The sequence below is a fragment of the Pangasianodon hypophthalmus genome, chromosome 17 (genome assembly GCF_027358585.1).
Source record: "Pangasianodon hypophthalmus isolate fPanHyp1 chromosome 17, fPanHyp1.pri, whole genome shotgun sequence".
NCBI classification, from domain to species: domain Eukaryota; kingdom Metazoa; phylum Chordata; class Actinopteri; order Siluriformes; family Pangasiidae; genus Pangasianodon; species Pangasianodon hypophthalmus.
The window spans coordinates 16,838,756-16,855,880 of NC_069726.1; the positions used below are offsets into that span (position 1 = coordinate 16,838,756).

Consider the following 17,125-nt stretch of genomic DNA (forward strand, 5'->3'; position numbering starts at 1 on the left):
TTTTTTTTTTTTAAGACTGATGGTTAAACCAGCCAATCCGTCCCGAATATGCAAATTAGTTTCCTCGCCAAGCCAATGAGAATCGCCGTGGGCGTGTCTCTTTGTCCCTGAAGTTGGAGCTCAGGAGCAGACGGAGAGGAGCGCGGCTAGACGAAATGAGAAATCGATAGAAAAGTGCCCTGTAGTCGCAGCAAGCTCTGCACTGTTTGTGTCTTTTATTGACAAATGGACAAGGAATACCTATTGTGTTAAGCAGATAAACACAGTTTTGAGAAACGCGTGTAAAATAATCTCATGCAGGAGTGTCCAGCCCAGCCCTACAGAGACGTGTGCTTTTCTACTTGTAACTAGTGTGGTCCATAATCTAGACTTCAGCTAATGTTAAGCATAGCTGATACAATATGGCTGACACTTACAGTGCACTGTTTCAAACAAATAGAAATGGATTATATCACTTTATATACACTATATGGCCAAAGGTTTGTCAACACCTGACCATCACACCCAAATAGAGGCCATCCTCAAACTGTTACCACAAAGCACACAAGTGTATAGAATATCTCTGTATGCTGTAGCATTACACTTTCCCTTCACTGGAACTAAGGGGCCCAAACATGTTCCAGCATGACGATGTTCCTGCGCACAAAGCGACGTCCATGAATGCAAGTTGGAGTGGAAGAACTCAAGTGTCCTGCACAGAACCCTGACCTCAAACCCACTGATCACCTTAGGGATGAACTGAAACGCCAACTGAACCCCGGGCCTCCTCACCCGACATCAGTGCACGACCTCACTAATGCTCTTGTGGCTGAATGGACAAATCCCCAAAGCCATTTGCTCTAAAATCTAATGGAAAGCCTTCTCAGGAGAGTGGAAATTACTATATCAACAAAGGAGAACTAAATCCAGAATGAGATGTTCAGCAAGCACATATGGGTGTGATGGTCAGGTGTCCATAAACTTTTGGCCATATTGTGTACATTACTGAAATCTTCAGAAATTTTTTTTTTACTGTCTTGATTACACTACTAATTGCTTATTTACTTATACTTACTTATATTTTGTTTTCATTCATTCATTCATTCATTCATTCACCTTCAGTAACCGCTTTATTCTGGTCAAGATCATGGTTGTTCTAGAGCGTATCCCATGAACACTGGACGCGAATACATCCTGGGCGGGAATATACCTTGAATTGGAATACACCCTGGATAGGAATACACCCTGGATAGGAATACACCCTGTATGGGATGCTAGTCCATCACAGGACACCATATACACACACATTCACACACTCATTCAAACATATTGCATTTACTCTTATTAAAGGTGAGACATAATTCTCACCTCTATATGGCTAAGTGCTTTTTAAGCCACTACATTCACAGCAGCATGGCATAAGACCTAAACACCATTTGGTTGAACATATAATCCAATAAGATCTACCTCAGCAAGTCCAGCCCCATTACTCCCAACGATGGAAGGCATATGGATAATGGCTCAGATGAGATTTCATCCCAGCCATACAAGACATGAATTTGCTTTTATAAAATGTCTTGTTCTGCAATATATCGTGGGCCCATTTGGTCTCAATCTGGGGTCATCGCTTAGCCAAGATCTACCTCCTGAAAAATGAATGATAGCTGCACTCAGATACTTTAACCAACTTCAAACAGCATGTGATTTATACAAAATAGGGGGTGCAGTGAATTGGCTATTGCTATGATCCTTGTAGAGAGTGACACAGAAATTGAAGGCCTGTTCATGTAAAGAGCTCAGTACAGACACGATCTAAGAACAGAAACCCCACTGATGACAAAGGTTCTACGGAAAATAGCAGCGAGAGCATCCAGAGAGCGAGAGCTATTCAATATGCCTGTTAGAGGAAATTTCTCATATAGAGGAATGGCTTACTCCAAAGCACTCCGACCCGTGTTAATATAATTGTCTGAGAGGGTAAGCGAGGTAAATAAGGCTAGCTAAAAAGCATGGCTATTTGAGATAGGGAGGAGGGATGGGGTGAAGAAACTGAGGACTGCAAAGAATCAGGAATGAGTCAGGGCACTGTAATAAATATATAAAATGTAATATAGTATAATATAAAATAATAAATATCTAATGCCTTGTAGCTTGTAATTAAATAAAGGAAAAAAGAAAATGATGGAAGATGATGCTGATGGTCATGATGATGATGATGATGATGATGATGTTAATGGAGCCCTCATATGAGGTTGGGTAGAAGGTAATGTATTATCATAGTCATGGCACTCAGTAACTAAAACAATGCCAAATTTGTTCCAATTTTTATTGTAATGGGCCAATTTCATGTACAAAAATAAGTCTGAGTGGAAAATTACCACTGACAATCAAATTACAAACTGTGACCACAAATTAAATCTATTGCAATTAATATTGATTTTCAGTTTCAGTAGGATTAGAATGTTTTGTATTGACAACAAAAGTCTGAAGTAATATAAAACATACAGTATTTTTTTGTTTGATCAAATATACCTATCAGACATTCTGACTTTTAGCAGCCTGTTTAAAGTTGTTTGCATTTTTTTTTTACAGGGGGAAATCTCCTGAGTAATTTGCAGAAATAATTGTATTTGCACCAACATTGCAAGAATCCTACTGTTTTTGGAAAGTGGACAAAGGATAAATGCTTGTCTGGCAAGGGCTCCACAGGATTGATGACTCATCACGTAGTGAGGAAAGTGAGAGTATCTCTGTGTTCGAGTGGGCGCCAAATTCCACCAACTGAATCGATTTAAGAGGACAGACAGAAAGGTGTCTCCGGGACACAGATCAAAGATAAGAGAGCGGAGCAAAAGTGTTCTTTACAAGCACAAGGATCTTTCACAGAGTGAGAGAAAAGGGATGTGATAAGATGAGCAGTGACACAGGCAATAAGTCAGTCAGCTCAGGCATTAGGAGGAAGAGAAACAATGGGAACTTTTATAAACAGTGAAGACCAGTGCCAGAAGAGTATTAGATAGAGTTAATGGGCCTATACAACAATGTACTAAGGGTAATTAGCTGTGAAAACACCACTGATGGAGTGAGATCTAAAGATCTGTCGCTTCTAATTTTAAGACAAAGAGGTCAAGTGCCAAATCCAAATACGATTACACAGGGATGAGAGGATTTTGTCCTCCTTTGACATTACTCTTTCTTTTCCGTAATGACTCAGTGACCCATTAGTAATGTCACTGAGCACACAAAATTCAGCTGGCTGAATGAATCCATCTTATAGTTTCTCCACATTTTTCTTTAATATGTTGATATTTTCTATTGTCATAGATTTGATAACAGCACATTCAGGTGCAGTGTACAGAAAATACAAATCAGAGGTTATTGTGATTAATAATGTTTCATTTATCTGTTTAACGCCTTGTTCATACATGTTCTATGCGTTGATATACACTCACAAACCCACTGAATAGTTGAATATTGGAAAAAGGCAACGTTTTGAAGGCATTCTTCAGCTGTCAGGTTTCGGTCAGTCTGTACCCACTGTAGCTTCGGATTCCTGTTTTTTGCTAACAGGAGCGGAACCTGATCTGGTCTTCTGCTGTTATTGCCCATAGATCAATGTGTTGTGTGTTCTGATATGCTTTTCTGTTCACCACAGTTGTAAAGAGTGGCTACTTGAGTCACTAGAGCCTGTCAGCTCAAACCAGTCTGGCCATTCTCCTCTGACCTCTCACATCAACATGGTGTTTTCACCCACAGAAATGAAAAAACAAGACTGAGAATGAGACTGTTGTGTGTGAAAAACCCAGGAGGTCAGCAGTTTCTGAAACCAGCCTGTCTGGCACTAACAAGCACGCCACAGTCAAACTCACTGAGAGCACATTTTCCTTCCCCTTCCTGACCTGTACCTGCATGATTTTATGCATTGTGCTGCTGCCACGTCATTAGATGATTAACTAATTGTATCAGTGCAGGTGTTCCTAATAACGTGGTCAGTCAGAGTATGTACTCTTTGAAATGAACCTAATAAGCTAAAAATTTTCCCTCATGTTTGGTATTTTGTGGCTCAGTTGCTGCAATTTCTTTACAAAAAGAACCATTTAAATGTCCATATTTGTAAATTTAGATCTAGTGGATTTATTAAGCAATTGAGCCTTTCATTCTTTCAGGTATTAGCATATGACAAGCTGAGGTTCTCCCAAGAGGTATAATGCACAGTGTGTGACAACTCTGTAATGTGACAGAAGAATAAGAAATGCGCTCAGCTTAATCGCTTTATTAATAGCACATAATCAGCCTTTGCCATGGTATGGTTTTTATACATGTATTTATTTCTTAGAGTCTCTATCCTTTGTCTTCCTCTTTCTGTTTGTTTTCTCCTCACATATCTTCTACTTACTGCCCCTTTCCCTCTCTTCCCCAGCCTTATCTATCTCCACCATCTGTTGTTGGCTCCATCGCACTACCTGCACATGGCTGCCGATCTCTCTCTCTCTCTCTCTCTCAACAGTGTCCTCTTCATTCCCACTGCATTGACTGTCCTTCTTTCTCGCTGATCTCTCTGTATCCACTGCTGTTTACTCAGCCTTTCACCTCTAGTATAACCAACACCACCCAACACCCATGACTTTCACGCCATGCTTTCACTCCAACCACCCAGAGTTTCAGTACTGACTGTGACTAAGGTGTCCAATATTTGTTGAGTGTTTGTAGAGCCATAATGTTATTTTTAAAGAGCTTACAAGAACCCTTTACACAGTTTTACTAAGAGCTAATGTATGGATTATGAAAGAGCTCGTCTTTGTACCAAACGCCTTGAGTTTGTCAGGTTGCAAAAATGTTATTCTATTTTTAATATATTGGTATCTGGTTGGTTGTAATGTCTTCAGTAAAGTCATTCCCCAGATCTCCTGGTTGCTATATAGACACCTGGAGCTAGCTTAGAAAAGAAACTGGCTACCTAGCTGTTTACTAGGTAGTTTTACAGAAGAATCATAATATTTTTTGTTTAAATAATTTGTTTTAACACTGATGACAGATTAATTTGTTAATTTGTTAATAATTCCTTTTTTTAATTCTCTAAGATTAATTTGATCACCATATTAAAAGAGATTTAGTTCTTCAGTGGGAACCAAATCACTGATAATGTATCTTGAAAAAGTGAGACGTACCAGACACCTAAAGTTCCAGAGAAATGTCATGTTTCAGAAAGTATTTTATTTTTATAATTAATAAATTGAGATCTGGTTAGGTTTATTGGCCCCCAAATCTCTTAGTTGTTCCTCAAATAGGCTCCAGTAGCTAGCTAGTTGTGCTATTGCTAACTAATAGCTAACTAGATTTGCTATTACTTTACAGTGACAGTTTGAATTGACCTCATGCAATGATGACATTAATTTAAGGCTGTCCAATGATGTCACAGTGATGACATTACTGTAATTTAAGTCTGTCCAGTGATGTAACAATGATGACATTAATTTAAGTCTGTCCAGTGATGTAACAATGATGACATTAATTTAAGTCTGTCCAGTGATGTATCAACAATGACATTAATTTAAGTCTGTCAAGTGATGTAACAATAATGACTAATTTAAGTCTGTCAAATCATGTAACAATGATGGCATTAATTTAAATCTGTCCTATGATGTAACAGTGATGACATTACTGTAATTTAAGTCTGTCAAATCATGTAACAATGATGGCATTAATTTAAATCTGTCCTATGATGTAACGGTGATGACATTACTGTAATTTAAGTCTGTCCAGTGATGCAACAATGATTAAATTAATTTAAGTCTATCAGACAATGTAACAATGATGACAATAATTTAACTATGTCCTTTCTGAGGTTATCTCAGTTTTATTTCAGGAATCAAAGTGATTGTGTTGTTCAATGAGCTTGAGAACTGGCTTTGGATATATGTTGTGCAAACATACATTAATCCCTGTTTCTGTACCTGTTTTTTCAATTTACATATATCTATATGGATGTATTTCACTTGAAAAAAAAAAGACATACCTTCTTAAGGAGGATAGCAGTATCCACGTACCCATTTTGATTCATACTGATTATTCATGACATGGATACTGGATTTTGAGGTTATCATTTTGGTATTATATTGTTTACACACAGGGTGTCATGCTTAAAATGTGAAGTGAAATCAGTGCTCAACTGTTTCTCTTCCTGCCACCTGTTATATAAAGACTGTAATTGTAGGTGTTTTTGTCAAATCTTGTGGTACTGCATGACCTAAAAAAACCTTAGCCGAAATGATGGCAGTTATCCTTGATGTCTCGTTGACTTTACTTTAAAAATGACTGCTATTCTTTGAGCACTTAGTAATGCTTTCGTGAATGCAGATTCTTTTCCAAAATATATTTATCATACATTATTGTGTATTGTCTAGAAAAGGCTCTTCTGTGGTTACACTGTGAAGTGAACTGTCTCTAAATTTTTAATCAGGCTTCATCCATTATGTGGCATCTCTGTGACAGGGAACAGACCAGCAGGAAGCAGTAAAATTCAGAGAGTGAACTCACGTTTATGGGCTCCGTGGAGACACGACCCAATTCTCAGTGCTTTCACAAATGTTTCCTGTCACAAGCTGTATTTACCATTTAAGAAAATTTTATGGTGTGTTGCATGCTCATACCTCCTTTGTATGCTGTAAGATTCAGAGAGGAATCTAAGATGCAAACTATATGGCATGGCATGCCAGAAAATGTCTCAATTCAGTCTGTCTTACTTCTCTGGAATCTGTTTGTCATGTTGCTGGTGGCACCGGTTAATATATTTGCAAATGCAGCCTTATTCCAGCACAGCTCCATTTCCATAATGCCTGACTGATTGGTGGTGACAGTGTAATTTTTCAAATCAGACACTTTGAGATCTGACGTCCGTTACCAGACGAGCAGGATGTTGATCAAGCTGCCAAGACTCAAGTCCACTTACAGTGGTTTTGAGACATGTCTCCATCAGAGCAGTTAATGTTTGTCCCTGTGTGGAGATAAACTAACACATTGACAGGTGCTGGCTGCCTAAATTCTTCGACTTGGTGCCTAAAGGTTTTTTTCAGATTCATCCATGCTGCATGCTTCACAAGAAACTGATTTTTAGATTTCCTCCTCCGATACTTCATTATATCACACAGCAGATGATGCGATCCCATTAGTCTCTCAAAACCTGCTGGAGAGAAATGTGTCATGTTAATTTCCCATACAAATATTGGAGTGTCAATTTGAGCAATGTGTCTTACTGGTGTTCCTATGAGACCTAGCACAGCTGTGCTTTCCAATAAGCTTGGTTAACATAGAGAAATTGTGTTTGTGTGTGTGTGTCTGTGTGTATGTGTAACAAAATAGAGCTCTGTGATCGATTGGCGCTGCAGAGTAAATTCCCCAGTCTGGCTTACCGGATCACACAAATGACAGCCAGTAATGAAAACAGAGGGCCTGCTGCTGGTGGACACAGCGGCCCACCGAGAAACTGAGCAGAGACTTTCCAAACACACTGAACTATGGGAGAAAGATAATAAACGCAAAAATATATACCCGTTTCTTTCTGTGAAACAGACTGAGTCTATATTTTTGCCCTTAAAATACTGTAAGAATTCAGTGTAGGTCAGCATATAAGGAAGTGATGAAGGAGTGAAGTTTTGCAGTGTGCTTGTGAAGGACTTCAACGAACTCCAGTTGAGCTGTGTTTGTGTGCATGACGCTGGTACGAGAGTATCAGGCACAGCAGCGCTGATGGAATTTTTTTTAACATTATGTGCACTTACTGGCCATTTTATTAGACATAGCTATGTTGTTAGTGCACATTGTAGGTGCTCGCTTAAAGACTATAGCTCAGTTTTCCCATGCAAATTTTGTCCTGGGTGTCGTTTGTGTCCTTGGTGGACTGTTTTTTTAACCCAGCAAACACATCAAGATGCTCTCAGTAACATTGTTCCATCTGATCCATAGTGGTCCTGTGGTGGTCCCTCTCCATTGATGGATGGGAAGAAGAGTGCTAACACACTGTGCATAGCTACAGACAGTCATTGTAAATCAGCTTAAAAAAGTGGCCTATATGATAGATTTATTTGATACAGTAGCCAAAGAAGATGCAAGGTAGGTGTACCTAATAAACTGTAAACTGTCTGCCAGTGTATATTTCAAGAAATCATTTGTAATTATCTGTTGGTCAGCTAATTAACATTCTCTTTCTCAGCCCCTGCACAACAAAACTGAAAGAGAAGGACTTATACCTTATACTAGGAACTTGTTAGCTTATTCTTATCTTATTCTTTTTATAATCTGTACCATTTTATCAAGTCACTTTGTCCTTTCGTACACCCCACTCATTTTTTTAAGCTTGCAAAAAAAAAAAACAAAAAAAAAAAACAGCATGCCGCCTGAAGAGGAACCATTTCCAGATATATATATATATAGTGAGGCAGTGGGTGCTACAGACACTGAATATTAACACATTAACACAGCCTTGAAGAACATTTACTTAGAAAGTACATAGATAGAGCATAAAAATATTATCAGTCATTTCCTGGTTGTAGGACAAATGAATTGTTAATGATAAATGCAACGTATGTGTTCATTGTGCAGGATGTACATCATGTCTTTCTCTCTTTCTGTCCCAGGAAGCTGGGATAAGTAGAACACATGGGAGTAAATTTGTGGGAGGGACAGATCTCTTAGGACTCAACTGCAGACGTGCTCAGCCCTTAGGGTAGAAACACTTCGCTATTACATGGCCAATCAAAAACCACAGGCCTAAGTACCATATCCAGTTGTTAGAAACAAGGGAGCTTGTTAGGCTGCATTCAGGGAAGCTATTGCACACCGACTGTATGACCCAGGTTTACCTTCAGAACTGCTGCTCTTGAAATTATTATAATCATATAATATTATTGGTTGTTTCTTGTTAACAGGGAAATGTTGATTAGATCACTGAACCACAGCTGTGTAGCTGTGTGTAGTACCAGCACTTTTCTTTTTTAGTCAAAATCGATGTACAGTATTGCATGAAATCAAGAATAGCAGGCTGAAATGTGACATTGTTTTAAAAAGCCACTGTAGCATGCTGTGTTTGCGCATGCTGTAGTGGTTTGTGCATGCTGTAGTCTAATTATTTGCTGCAGTGCCACTAAAGATGACTGACATGTTGTTTGCCCAACTGTAGAAAAATCAACACTGATTATTTAGCATTCACCGCCAATGTAGCACATATGCCAATATGTTTGCATGTAATAATGGGTTCTTGGTGCAAATGTGGAGTTACAGGATATACCTTTTCAGTAACTGCTGGTCACAATATTAAATGGCAGGGCAGAAAAATCACCAAGTGGTAATCACTTGACACAACTCAAAGATAGGCTGCATGAGTCTAAAGTCTGGGCTAGAAAGAAATCATTCCCAGCATCTACTTCTTATTATTCTGTGTATTTACCCATGATCATAGGTGGTGCTTTTGTTCTTGATTCCAGAAAAAATTCCATAAACATTTTCCACTTTCAGGCATTTCTTATCAGCAAATGAGATGATGTGGATTTCAAAAATTTTTTTTTTAATTATTCTTATTCTTTTTGCCTTCAGAGAGAGGGACAGCTTAGCCCTGGTAGACTCTTTTCCATACCATTGTGCCTGCAGCTTTTAAAATATTAAATATTTTTAGCTCTGTCATTTTTTGCAGTCATAATAACAACATTAATATTGCAACAGTATTGTAAGGAATGCTGTTGTTTGTAAAAGAGATGTGAAAATTGCAACAAAACCGCATACAATACAGCTGCATGCAATACATACATAGCTTCATGCACCCTATAGCCATGGTTCACAAAATGGTGTCGGTGAAAGTTTGTGAAATGATGTCTTCTCTCTCTCTCTCTCTTTCTTTTTTTTATAAATAACAACAAATAACCATAAATACCAAATAACAGCATACAAAGTTATTATATGAATAATTGAGTTTTTATCATTATTAGCCTGTTTAAATTGAATGGGTTTAATGCAAACCTCAATAACTCCAAAACAAGTAGGTCCAATGACAATTTTAACTAAATGTGTTCACAGAGTGGAAAATATAAAAAGATCTATGGTTCCAATAAGTACGCAAAATGTTATTGTACACATTTTCACAATGAGCCTAATATTTAAATAGTTGTATTGTATTCACAAAATAAATCTGTACTAAGGGGTTTAAATAAATAAGTGGTTTGTTTATTTATTTATATATTTATTTATTTGTCTATTTATTTATCCAGTTAAGAGGTTTCTGGCTGTTAAACATTTTGAGAACCCCTGCTCGTTAGAAATTTTTCTTATTTTCTTTGTAATGAAGCTTTTTTTTTTTTTTGTTAAGATACAACACACACACACACAAACACACAGACACACAAACACACACAGTGCTCTACATCTACATTTATGACATGTGAAAGTGCTGAAAGGATTCAGGTTGTTGAGTCCAATCTGACCTCAAAGTGCATAAGTCTGTGAAATAAACAAGTCCACCGCATAATGGAAATAAAAATTGGTGCCAAAGATCCAGCCCAGCCCTCTCACTCACATTTGGGTTGGTGACCTAGAGCTGGTCCACCCGACTGGTTCTCTCTGTTGGGAAGCCATTTATCAAGTGCGTGCACATGTCATGTTGGAAATGAAAAAGCAAACGTGTGGATTAACAGGATAAACTCTGTCAGGCACTGGAGATGAAGCAAATGTGTAGAAAATTAGCAGGGCAGTTTTGACTTGTTTTAATAGTACACCCATGCACAGATATCAGTATGATGACATGCGTCCAGTGCCTCAACCCAGAGCAAAGAACAATGTTATCATTTTCCTATAGACAAAATCATGGTAATGGAGTGAAGTGCAAAAAAATGCCAGATGATGGCGCACTACTCAAACACTTGCTACGAAGCTGTGCTGTTCTATTAAATGTATGCGTATGTGAAATCAATACTGTTGATTTAATACTTCTAATTACTCCATCTTTCATCTCAGACAAGATTGCAAAGAGGAATGTCCTGTTTTATATATAAATATATCCTAGTATAGAATATGCTAATGTTCAGCTAATGTCATGTGAATGTTTATTTGTTTAGCATTTTTTTTAACTATTAATGCGTAACTATTGATTAACTGTTAATTGCTTGTAATCAAACTGTAGCAGTAAGTTGTGATCAAATCTTTGTCTTCAAAGATTTGTCTTAACTGGACCTTTTCATAAATAATAAGTGTAATTGTGTAGTAACTTGGCAGCTCTGGAGAACTGCAAGAATATGTCATTGCCATCCTATGACATGAAGCAGAGTGATGTGTGTATATAATGTGATATTAATTCATACCGTGTCATATTGTGCAAAAAACTATTCAATTCAATTTTATTTGTACAGCACTTTAATGGACGTTGTCACAAAGCAGTTTTACTATCTATCATCATTAACCAAATACATTTTCTAGTATTTAAACACACACACACACGAACATCTCGTGCAAAAGTACAATTTGCAATAGCCTTGAGAATGGTAAAATTCAAAGCATTACTTTTTACTTACCCCAGTATTATCAAATGTTAAGGGCAGTTACAATCATATCATGTATTACAATGCTCAAGAGAACAAATAGTCCTTACAACTGACGGTGGCGTCATCGTAAAGAATCCCATTGTCTGCAGCACAGATCTCATTGATTTAACTGTGACAGATAACACAGGAGATTTAATCATGTGTTCTCCCTGGGTCTTCAATCTAGGTACTTCCTCTGCACCCACTTGTTCCTGATACTCATCTGTAGTACTCATTATTCTGTTCCTATTTATGATGACATATTATTCTTTTCCTTATATAAAATCCATAGCGGTGTAATTCTGACTCTTCATTTCCATTATGTCTGAAATACAAAGATGTAAATTTCTGACTAGTAAACTTACATTCAAAACTAACAACATGAACATGATTTTTCTGTTTTATTTTGACTTGAAAGATGACTTAAATATTGTTATGGGGACAGATGCAAATGAAATAGGAAACATTTGCAACCACTTTTAAATGAGCTAAAACTATTTTTATATAGCTATTTTTTTGTTTGCATAGCTCTACAACATTGTATTCATGCCTTCACCATGAGGGTGTGGCTTCAAATGTTGTTAAAATTAAATCTTACCATGAACAAAAAGTATGTGTCACAGACAACACCCTTTCTGTGTGCTGGGTCATTGTCCTATGTGATGCCACCCTCTTCTGTTTTCTGATGGATAATAAGTGATTTGATTTCTCAACTGCAACCTAGGCACAATGATATTGATAGTGATATATGAGGAAATAAACACATCACAGCTGAGCAAAGCTGCTCCGTGCCAAATGACTTGAATTCACAATATTGTTATTGCCCATATTGCTACCATGGAAACTGTGTGGCGGGACACACAGTGGTGAGCGTGTGTGTGTGTGTGTCTGTGTGTGTGTGTGTGTGTGTGTGAGAGAGAGAGAGCGAGAGAGAGAGAGAGAGAGAGAGACAGACAGAGACAGAGAAAGAAAGAGATAGAAAGCAAGAGATACAGAGATACAGCACTGCACATACATAAAGACAGAGAGAGAGAGAGAGAGAGAGACAGACAGACAGACAGACAGACAGATAGAACAAATAGAACAGATACCGAGGCAGACAGGCAGAGAGAGAGAGAGAGAGAGAGAGAGAGTGAGAGAGAGAGAATGTGCTTTTGAACATATCCAGATTCTCACAGAAAGGCATTACTGTGCAGGGCTTTTGGAGATTTTGCCAATTGAGTTTAATTAACATCTGATAGCTCAGTGTTCCCTGTTATGAAATGCTAATTTCTGCCTGTCTGTTGAGACTGCAGACTGTCTACTGTGTCCTGGCAGTGTAGGCAAAGCTGAACTGAACCATACGGCTTCAAAAAGGCCTACGCTATTAGCCGTGGAATATTTTATCATGTCAACACCAACAGCCTTTGGAATTAACAATTACTGCGCATTAAGATATTAATTTAGTCAGGTAGCATACTTGAAAGTGCTTGTCGGACTACAAATGAAGTAAACTGTATATACTGTAAGTATAGAATTGTTTAAATACTATCATTTATGACTATATGCAGTATAGATTATTTTCAAATTAATTGTATCATAAATTAATCATTCATTCATTCGCTCATTTTCCTTCCGTTTGTGCTGGTGATTGTTGCAGTGTGCTATAATTTATTATATTAGTTTAATTTACTTACACTGAATTTTCAGCAAGTCTCTGCTTTGTAAAGATATATTACCTAATAAGTCTATTTGCATGAAACAGAGTGAGGGTGATTGTTCAATTTCATGAGTATGAGGTTCAATTTCATACAAATAAAGTCAAAGGAAAATCTGTGAACACTAGCCCTGGCCAAACCTTGTCCTTAATCTTTGTCAATTTTGCTATTTGTGTGGCCTTGAAATGTTAACTGTACTGTGTTACTTAGATTTACTTGCAAATAAAAGATATTCAATATCGTATGTAATTAAAATCAAGTAACATTATCCTTAAAAAGTCAAATGTTGGATTATCATCTTACTTGTTATGTGAGTGATAAAAATGGCCGCATCACATCACACCATTGATTATTTTCATAAAACAGCATTCTCCATCGTTTCTTATTCCTTACTTGTTATCCCTCTTACTGTCCATGTCAGATTCTGATCCTTTTCCATTGGACTTGTAACCAAGTGGTGTTTGGAAGGCATGCAGGCCTTTAGTACATACACAAACACACACACACGCACACACACATACACACGCACGTACACACGCACACTCACACACATACACATGTACACACACACACACACACACCCCTACATGTACTGTATATAGGATACAATTTCCTCCTTTAGTTGGAAACTTTTTTTGTGTCTACTTTTTAGTAAACATTTAGAGTTTATTGTCCCTGCTAAACCATATCAGTGCAAATTCTTTTCCTGTGAGTAAAGTGGAGGACCAAGGCCTGGAAGAGTGGGCTAATAATAATGATTGTGGCTTGGAAGCTTGCCTAGAGGAAAGAAACACATTTCAGTGACTGCCAGTGTTGCCATGCTGAAATGTTTTTCCAGACCGGAATATTTAATCATAATAGTTTAGAGAAATATCTGTGTGCTGATTAAAACAATTTCAGATTTCACAAATACAAGCATCAATTGCACAAATATCTATACATTCTCAAATGATCATAACACAATTTATAACAAATGAATACAAGGTATTGTATTGTATTATTTTGCATCTGAGACATAACATTGAAAATGCATGAATTCAAACATAAATAAAGAAAATGGCAACACATTTTAACAACATAGAATAGAGCACAAATAAATTCTTTAATACACTATATGGCCAAAAGTATCCAGGCACCTGATCATCACACCCATATGTGAGTCTTCCCCAAACTGTTGTTACAAAGTTAGAAGGACACAGGTGTATAGGATGTCTTTGTATGCCGTAGCATTACAATTTCCTTTCACTGGAACTAAAGGGCCCATGTTTCATCATGACAGTGGCCCTGTGCACAAAGCGAGGGCCGTAAAGACATGGTCTCTTGTGGCTGAATGGGCAAATCCCTATAGCCCATTTCAAAATCTAGTGGAAAGCCTTCGCAGACGAGTGGAGGAGGTTATAACAGCATATTGGGACAAACTCTGTGATAATGCCCAAGGTTTTCGAAAACGGGTGTGATGGTTAGGTGTCCACATACTTGTGGCCATATAGTGTATCTGTACTCTTCCTACTGGCATGTTTTTTGGGAGGTGGAAGGAAACCGGAGAACCCAGAAGAAGCTCACACAGACACAGGGAGAATATGTACAGGAGCTCCGTGCATACTGTGACCTGAGTTAGGATCAAACTGGGGACCCTGGACCTGTAGGATAGTAATGCTACCCATGGCACCACCATGCCACCCTGACTAGCATATACGCAGGCAATGCTGTTACTCCTGCTGTGTAAACATTTAATCAAAATGTTTTCAGGGAACCCTCTTTTTGATGTGTGAGCTGATTGTTAGAGTGCATGGTAAGATGTGTGTGTGTGTGAGACTCTCAACTGGAACTATGTTTCAGGCAGCGTGACAGGCACGGTCCTATCACAAACATACGTGATAGCAGTGGTATTAATGCACAATTCTGAGGCCTCTCCGTAAGAGATATGGAGGGAGCTTTATGAAACAAGGGTAACACCACAGAATGTAAAAAAAAAAACAGAAAAAAAATTTGTTTTTTGCACTTTTCTAATTTTTTTGTTTACTGATGTTTGTGGATAATTAAATTGCAGTTTTTCCCCCATCCTACACACCCCCTGCTGCACCTTGCATGCTGTACCTTGCATGCACCTCCCCTATAACACTGCTGATCCGTTATCATGATAAATGGAAATGAAACTTCATAAAGAAACCCAGACACAGCAGGCACAATAACTAGTGCAATTGTCAATGCACATTTATAGCCCCTTTTTCCTTTATAATCCTTTAAATAGATTGTATAAATGCAATGAAATGTACTCTTATTTTGTGAATTAAAAGGTAGAGCAAGATTTCATAAAACTCTTTCATCCATAATTAAACAAAGAAAAACAGCTGCTGGTCAAAATATTTCAAAAAATGGCAATGAACCGTTTGAGAGCCGAAAGAGTCGACTCCTACTGATGAGCTGAGCCAAATGATTTGACTCACTAAAAAGATCCGGAATTCCCGTCCCTAGGGAATCAGTTCGCAGGCTCGCGCTGGACTGATATTAGTCACGAGCGCCCTCTAAAGGCGGGAACACACGGCTGAGCCGTCTACGTGCGCGCGCGCGCGTGTCTATCGAGCTCTCCTGAGCGGTTATTTTGGCCTGATGGCTCTCCTGGAGCTCTGAGGAGTTTGGAGTGAGATGAGCATTTGAGAGGATACGGAGAATATACGTCTCAGGATATCTGCAGCAAAACAAACGGTAAACAACGACTGTTTTTTTTTGTCTTTTTTAAGTACTCGTTTAATCCTTTGGGGAAAAACATTCGGTGTCCTGGGTGTCATTTTAATGAGAGAAACACGAACTTCCAGATTGTTCCAGGCGCTTTTCCAAGTTCACTCAACTTTTCCCGGACGTTATAAATTAACAGGCGAACTGAAATTCCCACGGTGAGACTTATATTTAGGGAAAACCCTCATTTATTTTATAAAGTGTTTTTTTATTTATTGTGTCTTGAACTGTCTCATGTTTAGCTGTAAACCAGGGAAAATATATTGGTCCTGTTTGTTTGTCCTCTGGACAGTTTATTAGCATTGGCTAGCTTTAGTTATGTGTGAAAGGCTTAGGTCTTATTTTTACTTATATACTGTAATAATGTCAACTTTCACTACACAGCATTGTACAATTTCGTGTCATTTTATGGTGGACTGTCTCACCCAAACCCTAGTGAATCTCTCCCTTGTCTGGGATTGTTCATGTGGTTCATGAAGCTCTTGGTGTTATTCAGAGCAGTTAGTCTAGTGAAACACTGCTTTTCTGTGAGAAGAGTTTGAGTTAAAATGTCTGAAAGTGTCTCCTTATTGCGACACTTTCCTGCTCATGATCAGCTTCATCACCACAATGACTCCTGTCAGCTGACAATTACAGCAAAAAACATCTCCATACTTTAGTCCATACTTACTTACTTACTTACTTACTTACATCCTCCTACTTACTCCATACTTAGGTTAAACCAGCAGCTCTCATTGGCAAACAAAGTTATTTCTGACACAAGCATTTATTTACTTAATGACTGGTTTTAATCCAACACCAGAGTCAAAGTGGAGTTCATTATCATTGTACATGTTGCACAATGAAATGAAGCAACGAGCCCTTCAGTGCTACGTTACACATAAATATAAATGTTTAAATAATAGCAAACCTAAACACAACAACGGTAGTTTGTCTAGCTTAAAATGTTACTGCAGTAGTGGAAATATAACACCCCAAACCCAAACACTAAAAGAGTCATTATTCAGTAATGTGAGTGTCTATTCTAAGTACAGAATAAAACACGGTGTGGCGTGCTTTTATAGAAAAACCATCAACTTTAGTCTAATGGTCTAATGCAGCATGAAGCAAAGTGGAGTTACTATCACCGTCCTGAAGTTGATTATTTTCCTG

The 17,125-nt window shown here is 38.0% G+C and overlaps 1 protein-coding gene across 3 annotated transcripts in view; it reads left to right on the forward strand.

Moving 5' to 3' along the window:
• Positions 1-15,786: 15,786 nt before the first annotated feature.
• Positions 15,787-17,125, forward strand: part of pam (peptidylglycine alpha-amidating monooxygenase) — a 74,446-nt gene continuing 73,107 nt past the window's right edge. For 2 of the 3 annotated variants that reach the window (XM_026941747.3, XM_026941750.3), the window contains exon 1: positions 15,787-15,943. The gene's annotated coding sequence lies outside the window, so the exon portion shown is untranslated. Of the gene's footprint in view, positions 15,944-16,053; positions 16,132-17,125 lie in introns of all 3 variants that reach the window. The other variant, XM_034312523.2, reaches the window with a different exon arrangement.